Here is a 12551-nt window from a genome sequence, read left to right on the forward strand (position 1 = left end):
ATATAGGGTGATTCCTTGTTTAAAAATAAGTTCAAGTTTTTCCATACAATGCTTTATTTTTGAATAATGTTATTTATGATCTGTAGATCATACGTAGATATATAAAATTCGTAAGACTCGATCGAATTTAAATGTACTTTTGGAATTTTATAATTTATATTTCCTATAAACAACATATACGTATGCATATATATATATATGCATCGAGTTTTTATAGGAGCTATTCCCTTTAGTCATAGAAAAGGTCAAAACGAACCTTTAAAAAATCTATATTTTATCCACGCCCTGGAAGAAGACGATCGATAACGAGCACGTTGCAATTTTCTTTTTATTTACGTCAATTCCTTCCTTTTTTCTTTCTCTAAATTGCTTGCAGTACGCAAGGACATTCTCGTTTTTCATCGAAGCTAAAGAAAGATGTCTCTTTATTTTTCTCCATTTAATTTTTTTCTAATTTATAGTTTATAATTTATCGGCAGAATTTATCGTTCTACCGAATAAACATAATTCGAAAAGTACTCTATAATTCTCTCTACTCGATGAGAAAATGACGATTTCCGGAAAGCAAGTATCATCAGAAAGAAGGAGAGAAATCTGCACGTAGTTTATTTAAATGTAGATTCCCGATGCAATCCTGATAACGGTCTTCGAGATAATCGTCGTATCTCTTTCTGTTCGTTTATCCTTTCAAATTAATCTCATCCACATTATTCGAGAAATAAATTAATACCGAACGTGTACACTGAATTGATATTATAAATATTTTTTTGTAAATGAAGAAATAAGGAATAATATGTTTATTGTATTTACTATCTAATTCAACGTTTACTCTTTGTTAAAAAATATAGACACAAGGATAGTTTCGTAAATAAAGAACTTATGATCGCGAAAATGATTATAGCCGTAATAGGAAATAAAACTTTCTTTTAAATTATGATAAATGCTTCGCTCTAGAAACTTATGTCAAATCAATTGATCACGCTTCGAGTTTTATTCGAGATCACGGATACCCGATGTCGCCTTATCGACACTTTCTCTCATTCGTTTCATCGTTGATATTTTATCGTCCTGTTATGTTTCACAGCTTTTATTTATTTATACATCGTTGCTTATCCGGAACGCTCGTTGATTTTATAATCTCGCATGCGATCGAGTTTAACGTACACCCTATCTCCAATGTATTTGTTATCTTTACCATTTATCTTTTAGTTACTTGCTTACCCCTTGTCACCTGATCGTCCCGAAGGTACGAAAGCCCGGAGGCTGTGCTGTTCTTGAAGTAGGTCAGACAAAAGATGCCCGTCTTTTACGGTACTTTATGTTAACCTTATGACTTTTGGCCAACGAGAATTCCTTTGGATAATGATCTTAAACCTAGAGCTTTTCTCATAAAACAATGTAGAAACAAATGAGTCCGATTTCTGGTTATGATCTCATAACTTGGATCTTATTGTACGGTGTCAAAATTTCCGTTTTCATTTCCGTAGCTATACTAATGGTATTATACGGGTCATACGGTATATTATATGTGTAATGTGTCATTTGTTGTAAAAATGTTAGGAAGTCAACTAGGCGTTTATTATTTTTCTTCGTAAAGATATTTTTCGAAGAATTTCGTTAAGATTACGAGCACGTATTAAATTAGAATGGTAATTTCTTGATATAATTCTTATCTTCCGGATGATCTCTTATAAAATATATTATAAATTTAATACAGTATATTTTCCTGGAAATATATGTTTCAAGAAATTATACTGAGTAGAGGAAGTTACGTACGATCGACATCCTTTTTTAAATTTCAATTTTATCGAGAATTCCAAAAATGTCGTTATAAGATTAAATCCCAATGAAAGTGAATAAAAATGTCAATCTCGAAACAAATCTCGAAACGATCTTGAAATTTAAAGACTGGAGAAACTGACCTACTAACGAGAAGTCCCATAGCGATTGAATCGCATGAACGACGTTCCGAAAACTCGTACTGTGATTCTTCGTGTCGTCGACTGATAACTTCCCAGTTTCTCGATAGAATGATTTAACGTTACGTGTAAACTTAACGAGGTACTACTTGCACAGGTACATGTAATTAATACGATAGAGCAACTCGATAGATAGGAAACTATTTGAAATATATCATATTGAGCTAAGAGATTAATAATCGAAACATTTCAAATGATATCTTTGATTGCTTCCATATCAATCTACTTATATTGTATAATATTCAGAGTGATATAAGAACATTGTAAACTTAGAATTAATTAACGAACTATGATGATGATAATATCGATTGAACATGTCCGATAACGATTATCATTATTATTACTTTCGCTCCCACAAATCGTTGAGATAAGTTCTTCTTTCCTCGCGATTATAAACACGAGAAGAACAGGCGAAGGCGATTCCTCACGGTCGGTGCCTGGCAAGTACAAGTGCCGATGACCTTGATCGTGACTTCTTGTAAGTGGGACAGAACCTGTGCCGGCTCGAACGAATTTTTATACGTTCGCCGCTTCGGCAAGTGGATATATTGCTTTCTTTTATAGATTCCGCGATTCTTACGTCGTGACAAGAGTACGAACCATGACGATGGAACTTTCTAAATTCATACGTACGTAATGATGTCATAGACGATGTTAATTCAATTGTTTACATTTCGTTCTCCTTTGACCGGACGGAAATTTACTTTTTTAGTTTAAATTTCAGTTCAGGTATCGCGGTCAGAACTTACTAAATCTATCTTCGTAGAAGATCGATTTTTATCGATAAGGCCTGAAAATAATCAATATCTAATCGATTAAATATATGCCTATTTTCGCTTTGACAAAAGTGACATGAATAAGTTGAATTCATTATTTCGTTGATTTAAGAAAGAAATTCTTTATATCAAATTCGTATGATATTTTTTAATTGCGACAAATAAGGAAATATATATCTGTTTATTCGTATACAAACAATATTTTATTTCTAATCGAATAGAACACGTTTGTTTTCTATTGCAAGTTTGAATGCAGTTCGCGTAACATCGATCCTTCCGTAGATTCCTATGTCGGTGACCCAGACGAGAAACACGTACAGAAATCTTCGGAGGGGAATACCTAATAGGGATAAATGTCACATGACGTAGCTATAAATCGTTGGATGATCGTTAAATCGCCTAATCCTAGGGAAACATTTGATGCATTTGGGTCGTGACCTCATAAGAAGAAACGTACGAAGAAACGACTAAGGAGACAACAATCGATGGTCATGACCCAGGATATCAGATGCAAACTGGGTCAGAATTATCCGTGGCTCCTTCGAGTCACGCCCGTCATTTTTCTTTACCGTTGCACGTGCCATTCGTGAGAATCCCATAAGCTTATTATATTCTTTTCTTTTCTATCGATAGATCTCAAATTTGCAATAAAGATCGTATTGTCTTGGAGAGTGAAATTTTTTTTTCTTTTTTTTTTTTTTTTTTTCCATCGAAAGCACGTAGAAATATCGTTAAGTTTCATTAACGTTCGTAAAAATGGCATGTCCGATTTAGAAAGAAAACGTGTGGATAAGAAACCGAGCTAGAAAAACTTTCTAATTTAACTTAAAAATAATTGGTATGTTTAGAAATATAAAAAAAAGAGAAAAAAAAAGAAACTCGTTCGTTCCTTTGATCATTCAGCTAGGAGTACGGAAATGTGTATTAGCGTCATCATAGCGATTATCAAGTTTAGTTTGCAACCCTAGCTCTAGCAGTCATCCGTATAAAATCCCTTAATCGATTCTGTCACCTCCAGTGCTACCATGTGCTTGCGTCGTTGCATGTAGAACTATGTGACGAAATATTAGCGACCCTGACATTCTCAATGCATTTTTTGGTGGTTATTTTTTTTGTCCTTAAATCGAATTTTTTAGACCGTTTAAGTATGTGTAAAAATTTTCGACAAACCAACGTTTTCTCTTCTTTTCGCATCGACGACCAATTGGCCATGACACCGACAACGAAGGCCAGCAATAGTTTATCACAGCTACTGTGAGCAGTTTCGTGACTCCATAAGGAAAAGGCGGAGGTAGCTGGCTTTCTCTAAAGCCACTTGACCCGGTCCAGTAACATCCATCCATGGTCTGTCACGGTTGTGACATTTTCAACGATTTCTCCCTCACCCCCACCGTGATAATCATGAAAACGGAAAAACATTATTTCAGACACCATAACATTTGTCTACTCTACGTGGGAAAAAGAAAATCTTACGTTTCTTTCTGATCGTCCTTCTATTCTCGATTCTTTCGTTGAAAAAGAAATATATAAAAGGCACAGAATGAGCCAAGAAAGACGAAAAAATATTAATTAATTAATCGAGATTATTAACAAATACGTTGATTATATACGTTTAAAATATTAAGTTAAGTTAAAAAAAAAAAAAAAAAGAGAAAAAGAATAATAATGATGTGAAACAAAAACTGTTTCTATCATGAAACATATAATTTCCTAATAGTTTCATTTAAATATAAAGTCTATAGATCGTAAATACTGTAATTAGATTTTCAGGATATAAATTTGCGAAGAAAAATAATTTATTGGTCTATTATAATTATAGTTAATTGGATTATAATAATCTTAATCGATTATAATCTTAAAATTTCTCACGCTTCGAACAAAGGTAATTTGAATCTTATCGTTTACGCGCGAAATTCCACTTTCGCACATTCTCTTTTGTTTCTAAGGATCGCCCGAAGATTACTTATTACTTCCGACTTGAAATATCTTGTTAAACTCGTTGATATTTTTACACGTAATACTCACGTATTATTTATAAAAAGATTTATACTTATTTTATTTATACGAACTTGGTCAGAACAAGTTCTCAAGTTAAAATAGAATAAGTTTGAACAATGTTTTGTTGATTATTCAATCAATGGCTTATATTAAAATTGGCGCTTTATGAATGCGAGCTGCCAATCAGAATCTTGCGATTCAAATTGGTGGTCGATTCGTTAACATTGTCAAGACAGCACGCGATAGATACAGTCCTCTTAATTACAGGTAAGTAGCATATTTTTATCGAACGTACATCATCTTCCAATATATCAATCGATAGCCAAACACACGCTTTCCATGCGTGAATGTTTGCAAGTCGAGGCATCGTAGCGTTTAAAAAATATTTGTGATTAAAAAAATGATCCTTCATACTGCGTACTTTTCATCTTCATTTGTAACTCTCGTTATTGGTCTTATATTAATAAATAGGTTATTTTGAACAATTGATTTTGTGATTTGAGGTGAAGAACTATCCGATTCGGCTAGTTTTTAGAGCTTTGTGACGAATTTTTAACATTTCGATATTTTCCGATAATAGATCGATAAATCACATATTTTTGGGACGGCCATGGAACTCGTGGTATTATGCGCATGCGCGAAATAGAAGGCATGTGTGATTCCCTACCGGCTCATTAACGCCATTTTGGATTTGTGCGTACCTGGTTGCAAAGAAACTGCGTCGTCCTCATAATTACAGGTAATTAATATATTTTTTTCGAACGTACAACATCTTCCAATATATCAATCGATAGCCGAACACACCCTTTCCACGCGTGAGTATTTTCAAGTCGGGGCATTATCGCGTTTAAGAAATATCCGAAAAAATAAAATCGACGTCTCGGCGTTCCTTCGAAGGTACATTTTTTCCCAATTTTCGGTCTTATTTCCACGATATTTCTACTTCTCGTGTGTTTTAATAGTGATCAATGTGATTATTTATCGGTTATTAACCATTAGCGATCGTATTTCGTGTTATATTCGATTTCCGTACACATGTCCTATATATAGGTATACACATATACGCCGTACACACATATACGCACATATGCGCACATATACGCAATAGCATGTCCAACCAACACTCGTCATACCTAACACATACATATATATATATATATATATATATATATATATATATATATATATTAGGTATGTATATATAGGCTCTTTATTGTAGGTATAATACATTATATTCTAGGAATCGGACGAAACGGAATACATAGGATATCGTTTTCTTTTGATACTTTTTATATATGTGTTAATATCATTCTTTCTTAAATCTTTCTTTAATGATTTTAACAAGTTATTATCATAACAATGAAACTAATAATTTTGTTTTTCTTTTTTTTTTTACAGTCACAGATTTACAATCATCCTCGTATTAATACATCATTCTTCATGATCCTTGGGCAGGATGCTCATCGTGCAAGGAGCAACGAAGACTTTGGTGAGTAAATTTCTTTTTAAACGTTTCCTCGATAATGTTGATCATTTTATTAATTATAACATTGTTACTAATAATCTCGTTTCTCTTTTCTCTTTCAGATAATCATTGCATTCGTGCGCGAAGCAATGTACTAATCGAGTGTTGTATCGATCAAATAAAAGAAGAATCGCGTAAGTCGAGTCAGTGTTTGTTCGTTGATAAAAATTTTACCGCGTTACGCGATTTTTAAAGTGACTTTCAGGAACATGTATACTTGAATCGACTGCGTGCAAGGCAGTCATTAATAGAGTCAGTGTTTGTTCGCAAAGTTTATTGCTTTTTTAACAGTCGCACAGGCTGTATTTATAAAAGATTTTAGAGCATCGCAGAGTAAATGCAGTGACCGTTCGTTAATAAATAATTATCGAGTATTCGAGTCAGTGCATCATTGAAGAGGATCTCAACCAACTTCGATGTCGACCTACCTCATTTTCAACCATCTACGAATCATCCACCCTCAATTTCGACCTAATTCGCGGAGGAGTGTTTTGGAGCCATCAGAGAACTTCTTAAGTAGTGAGTACAAATTTTAAGTCCCTCCAGTGCTCAATCATGCCGAGGACGAAAGGTCCGAATCGGCACGGGTTACTGGTTGTAATTTTTTTAATTAAATTATTTACGAGCATGACCGTGAGTAATTCCTCTTTTGGATTTACACGCGAGTGGTATATATTTTCCATTGTTCATTTATTGTGCATGCTTGTTTTTATTAGTTCAGGATAGGGTCTTCTTGTATCATCGGTTCAAGTCGTTTAATTACTAGTGCAATTAATTAGCACTTTTTTCGAACGTATTTGTTCGCGATATTAGTGGTGAAATCGGGCATTCATTTGTTCGATTTCTTTCAGAAGAAAAAAGCATACGATGTCGTTTACATGCATCGTTTCGTACATAGTTTATTCAATTGCGATCTACTTCGATATATCGTTATGGATTTATCAAAAAATGAGCAAGAAGACAAACGCGACGGATAGATTTTGGAAAGCAAGCGGTAAATCATGATCTTGTTCTTTTATTAGAATAGCCGCTTGTTGGAAGGAATCGTCCGAGGATTGTTTGATTACATGATATTGCATGAAAAATTTTATCAATATTCAATCAGTTTTGTTTATAAATACAAAGTCTCAATAGAGTTGTTGTTTTTGAAAGAATGAACAAAAAAAGTCGAGTAAAATAATTGCTAAGAAAACAAAGAGACTTGTAGAGTCATAGACCGTAGGCCCTAGATAATAAGTTAATCAATTTTTAGATCAGGATTTTCAGCTTCTAATAAACTAATTCCCGTTTCTCCCCCCCATTTTTTCTGTGTCCTCATCTATGCGTGTGCCCAGGTGTTACGCGTATAGGTGAGAAACAGTTAATATGGGTTTAGTTTTAAGTTCCCATATTTGGCGTCTGTCATTGCGTTAATGATTGTGCCCGATGTACGGTTCATCTGTGTGTGCGTGCTAGGTGGTGAATCGTATGTTGGTTCGCGATAATATTTAAATAAATTTTGTTCCTACATATCTAATATATATTATTATTATTAATGTCGTTTTGCATATAGTAGAGTAGCCAACATTTTGTTTGGAAACCTTGAAATACTCGTATATGACTAGTATGTATATATACTAGTATATGCTAGTAATTTTTGCTTTAGTCATTTACGCAATAATCATTAGCCTTGACAGTCGATTACAGCAATTGGTACGTAACCCTAATTAGTTAATAATATACGCGTTTGAGCTAGGGTGTCGGAGGTGCCCCGGGGCATACTCTCTAGTATAGGCTTTTGCACCCTGGCGGTATGTGAGAGAATCGTGGAGTGTATGTGTTGGAATGAATGTTTTGCTATTTTTTAAATATAGGTTATAGGCAGGCAGGTAGCATACCTCTTTCTGCGTGAATGTTTATTTAATTTTAAGTAGGTAGGATCGAATAAGACGCAGGATATAATTTCCAATCAGAAGTGAAATGTGGCGTCTCCGGATATTTGCAAAGTTTCAGCAAATTTTTACAAATTTGAATTTTTTCTTTTTTCATACTTTGCTGATGCTCTGTATTTCAATATACAACAGTTTAAAAAGTCTTTGTTTAAAAATTTCTTTCTTTCGAATTAGTAAAGATTTTTTAAAACCTCGGATACTTAGTATTAAGTATATTAACGCTTCGCACTTTCGTGATTTTTAGAATGTATAATTTGTTCTATATGTATGTTAAAATAAAAATAATAAATATAAAAGATAAAAATGGTCAGACAAGAGATTAAGACCATAAGATGTGTAATTAGATTTATTAGTTTTGCTCGATATTTTTCGATTCTCCTAATGCGAAGTGTTAGTAATATAGGTTCATCGATTAGATTAAATATATCTGCTGGGGCATTCGAGTAAATGTGCCTGTGTAAATGTGCACGATTTGTGAATTTTTTTGATCCATTGATCGTCCACAGGCTAGGATAGTTCATAAAATATGCATATTTCTTTCTCTTTTTTTTCTTTTGTTTTCTTTTTTTTTCCCCCTCCTTAACTCCGTGCGGTGCACTTAGGGAATGCCCTACAGCAGTGGTTAGGGCACGAAGAAAAGAAGAGGCTATTTGCCGAAGAGGCTCCCACAAACTTTGTGGTTCAAGAGAGCAACTATCGACGAGGAGTCATCTTTTCAAAGGATCAACATGTTCCTCTGAAAATGGCTCTTAGTCTTATCATATATTTTTTATTGTTTTACCACGTTGTCATTTTGCTCGTCAGTAGTTTATTGTTATAACTGGAGATGATGGACCATTCCATCTCCTTACGGCACGTAAAGTTCGTGCCGTATCATCCACTAGATGCACAAGTTAGAATAGGAAATAATTATAATTCACGTATTAAATTTTTAAATGTATGTAATATTACATTAATTACTCTTCCTCTTTTTTGCCTTTACAATTTTTAACTTTGATCAAATTTTATTTGTGATTTCTGTCTAAAATAATTCATAATTAACTAAAATATATATATTTTTTATTCTTATTAGTATACATGCATAATATTTGAAAATTTTCTTAATTATTTAAACATTATATTCTATAACGTAGACTCACGGGTTTTATCAGAATTGTTAAAAATAGAATAGATAGGGATTTTAGTTGAAAAATGCATCTAGTCCATATTTTATAATATTACATGATTGATATATTTTATTTTTGTTTCAGGACATCGTTGGATTCGCTAACATCAATTCGTTTTAATTTTCGCGTATTTGAACGCCTAAAATGGCTATTATATTTTTTCAATATTTATTTGCAACCCTGAAGGTAAGCTAAAAATTTCAAAAAAATACTATCGCGATTATTTTATTAACATTTGAAACGGATAACAGATCATGTACTAATGAGATAGCACCGAACATTTTTTTTATAATTCATATTTCTAAAATATTCGCTTCAAAATAAATAAATGTTGAATCATTTTTTAAATTAACTATTAATTAAATATATATAAAAAGTATATACCTATAATTTCATGTATAATCATACGTTATTCTGTTATAGGCTTTCATCACTTTCATCAGAAGAAAACTTTGGTTTGCTATTCATTTTTTATATACATAGTTAAACAATATACAATAAAATTGCATTCGTTTATATACCAATGTAAATTTTATTCCTCGTATTTTTAATTCATTATATGAAACTAATTTTAATTTTGCAGGTTTTCTCGTAAGGTATATTTGTGTCCAAATAAAGAAAATTAAAATTTAAAAAGGACACTAAGAGATAATGTTGCTTTTTAATTATTAGAAAATATTTACATATAATTGTGTGATAAAGTATGTCAGTGACTGCTTAAGAAATTTATTTATTTTATAACGCGTTAGTAGATAAGGCATGCTTGGGTCTTGGATGCTTATGCAACTTTGGTGCTTATTGCCGATTGCTTTTTCGCAAAAATATTTAATTTTAAGGATATGACAGTGCGGTCGGCTGTCCTGCGCGGCGTAATAATTAAATTAATTGAAGAAGAATGGATACTTTTAAATATTTGACTTGATTAATAAATAAGTTATGTATTATTTGTAGAAAGCTCTTTACATAAAGCAACACTTATTGACGAATTAAGCAAATATTTCTAATTAATACTTCCTTGTCTTTCGTATATTTTTGCTTTAAACTTTTAATTAGTGAATTTAACAATTTCTTGTTAAATTGTGCAAATGTTAGTATCAACTTAATCATTATAAAATATATTTTGTGCATTTCCGGGATGTATAAAATATATAAAAAAAAAAAAAAAAAAAAAATGTGTTCTCTTCTCTTAATAAAATGTTCTTATAATAAAAAAATCCATTCTTCTTTTCGGGTAGGATAGAGAAAGATCACGGTTGATGCATCTTAGATCGACTATCGACCAAGTTGAAAAAAGATTCATTAAACGCGATTAATTGATTTGTTGATAATAGCCCGTGGATCTCCGTGTACAGCAACCTCCACGCGGTGAGATCCGGATAATCTGGTATTATTTTCGATATGATGTAACGTAAATACTACCGAGCTAATGGCTGTACATTTCGATGCGTTTCAACAAAATTATTTGATTTTTATATATTATTACAATATTATATTTATTATTTACATTTTCTTTGAGAAACGCATCGGAAATCTTAATATCGAATTCGAAATAAATTACATTTCCTAATTTCTATAATTTCCTTTAATTATAAAATTAAAAATTTGCGTTTTCTATCAGTTTCTTAAATGGTCAAATATGGTATAGCTTATTATCATCAATATTAACAGAAAATATAAAAGTATAATCATGGAAAAGTATTAATTATATGGGCAATAGGTAATTATCTTCTCAACCCGTATTTATATGCGTTCTCAATTCGACTCTTATCCTTTTTCTTATTTCTGTTCGAGAAACTTTATTTTTGCTACGTAATTCAATAAATTTGTTTTAATATCGGTATTCCAAAAATGAAGAATATATAGTCGATTACTCGATGATTGTTTATTTAATCAAATATAAATTATTATTCGACGAAGAAGCAAAAGAGGAGATAAATACAATCCACTTTGATACGAGAGCCTATCATTTTAATATGTCGTACTTTTACCCGTATAGAAAGTTGACCTAAATTCTTTTAAAAATTAAAAAGTTTCCATAATAATATCGAGATCCATGCTCGCGTATAATACGAAAGAGCAATGAATTATTTTAACAATAGACGTAGCTATAATTTTTTGTAGTGAATCGTGTCAAATTTTCAATTAAAATTATTTATTCGCATATGTAATTATATCTAAATTAAATAAAAATAAAAATTAACTTGTGGAAAAAAATCAATTTTAAATAAATTGAAGCAGTAATTGATGAAGAATTTTTTAAAAAATAATTATCGGTTTTGGTTGTTCGAAATTAAATTAAATCTTGTAAATTTTTTGTTAAATATAAGAATAATTTTTGTTATCAGTTCAACTACGAATATATTCTTGAATCTTTCTTCAACAAATATCATTTTTTCTCAATGAATGAACGAATATGAAGAAGATAGGAAGGAAACCTAAACGAGATGCAATCCGACGTGTTAACTTTATAATCAATATTCATGAGCCTCATTCGTTGGCTCTTCGGGTTACGATCGAATTCTTCATTTTTTTCCTTTTCCCCCTTTTTTCTTTCTTTCTTTCTTTCTTTTTCTTTTTACGGTGTAGAAATTTACATTCTGTCATTGGTCGAAACATCTCACGGTGTGATCGTAAAAAGGAAATTTTTCTCTAGTTTAAAAATAACCATACGAGAATCGTTTTATTAAATTTAATAATAGATGAAGGCTCAAAATAGCAACTAACGTACATATTTTCTCTTTAATTTTATTTAACTATGGATACAATTTCCTACTACCAGTATTCCATAGATCAATAAGCAATACGGTATCATATTATTATGAAAGATATTGAGAAAGGAAATGTATAATTTATTTGCAAAATTAAAAATATTGAAACTTATAATATACATACATGTATCTCGTTTAATGAAATATTAAATTACATATAAATAATTATCTCCCCAATGATATTTTATTTAAATATAATAATATTTACTGTACCTTACTTACGATCATGCATTTTATCTTGTTAGATAAAAAGAATAAAAGATAAGCGAAATATAGGATCAATGTTTGATATAACAACGTACCGGTTCCTTATCAAATCTACGACATCAGTAAATTCATTTATTTTTTCTCTATCATTTATACCACTCCGTAAACAAGCTTCTCATTCACATGGATACATATAATGTG

The sequence above is a fragment of the Vespa velutina genome, chromosome 14 (genome assembly GCF_912470025.1).
Source record: "Vespa velutina chromosome 14, iVesVel2.1, whole genome shotgun sequence".
In the NCBI taxonomy this organism is placed as follows: Eukaryota; Metazoa; Arthropoda; class Insecta; order Hymenoptera; family Vespidae; genus Vespa; species Vespa velutina.